Below are 1,312 nucleotides of genomic sequence, written 5' to 3' on the forward strand. Positions count from 1 at the left end.
TCACATGTATAGAAGTTGTTGATGTCATTGATCTTTTCTTTAATTCCTTATGCGCCTCACAAATGGTATCATGGTTATAGCCGCTGCAGAGTCGTAGCCAACATTCGAACACCATTTTCTACTACTAACAATGTCACTTCGGCTTTACATCTCAATAAGTCCGGACAACATGCATCTAACACATCCTTGAATCTCACTACAGACTCGAGGTCATGCAGAAGTACGAGTTTCTCGGGCTGGTGTCATTCGTGCTGTTGTGGTGGCTGGCTCTGTTCCTAATCCTATGGACCGCTCCCAGTTGGACGATTGAGGACTATGTGCAGTCAGTCGCCTACTGCAATCCCGTGTACTCGACCGATAGTATGAATAATAGGTGTGTGAACATATATAGCCATGGTATACGGGTGGTGGCCTATGACGACCTGATGTGTCAAATATATCAATGCGTTTAAAACAAGGGTTGATCTCAAAGAGATGAATACGTCCTCGCATTTGTGCGTAGTCTATGTTGTATAAACTGTTATCTGAGTTGTGTCGTTTGGGATTTGAACGGGCATACATCAACGTGTATAAATATATACATAGCGAAACCCCTTGAGTGCTCATTACTTGTCATACCATCGCTACAGTTTCTTCACGACACTATCAGATTGCGACTTCACTTGCTACTACCAATTAGATAGCATGCAAGAGATATACGATTACTTACTGACCGTTCCGAAGTGTGAGATTGCAGACAATTTGGGGTACTTTGAGGTAAGCCTGTGATTGGTCTTGGATTCTACATGTTGTTTGCAATTGGCCGTTGTTATAGGCAGGGCGTGCCTATTTGCTGGTGGTATTGGTTGTGCCTATTCGCTGGTGGTATTGGTTGTGCCTATTTGCTGGTGGTATTGGTTCGCATACGCATAAGTCGACAAGGGTGAATTTTAGTACCATCAATTAGCACGAATAGCTCAAGTGGGGCGTCATCGAATCCAACGGATTGCGGTCGGGTACGATCGTTGTACAAGCGACAAACAAGCCCTCACACGAATATCTATGGGTGTGTGACTAAGAACTGAGTATTCTCACTTCTCCTTGAACTTATCAGGAATAGTAGTGCATATGCGGACATAAACGCCATACTGTATGCTCGATTATAGTGATCTAGTTGGATCTATCTCATTGCACATGCGATTGTGTGCGTATTTTCATGTCTACTTACTCTATCCTGCGATTTCTATACTCATTCCTCAACAACTTGCGGTTAGTAAATAAACAGTCAGTGAGATCTGGTCATTTTATCTCAGAGATTTCATCCACCACTCTA

At 43.1% G+C, this 1,312-nt stretch overlaps 1 pseudogene across 1 annotated transcript; it reads left to right on the forward strand.

Annotated features, from left to right (window-relative positions):
• Positions 1 to 212: 212 nt before the first annotated feature.
• SARC_16411 (hypothetical protein) lies at positions 213 to 373 on the forward strand (annotated as a pseudogene; the record flags this gene model as incomplete). The annotated part of the gene is made up of 1 exon: positions 213 to 373.
• Between the last annotated feature and the right edge of the window lie 939 nt (positions 374 to 1,312).

The sequence above is a fragment of the Sphaeroforma arctica genome (assembly GCF_001186125.1).
Source record: "Sphaeroforma arctica JP610 unplaced genomic scaffold supercont1.8023, whole genome shotgun sequence".
Classification (NCBI taxonomy): Eukaryota; class Ichthyosporea; order Ichthyophonida; genus Sphaeroforma; species Sphaeroforma arctica.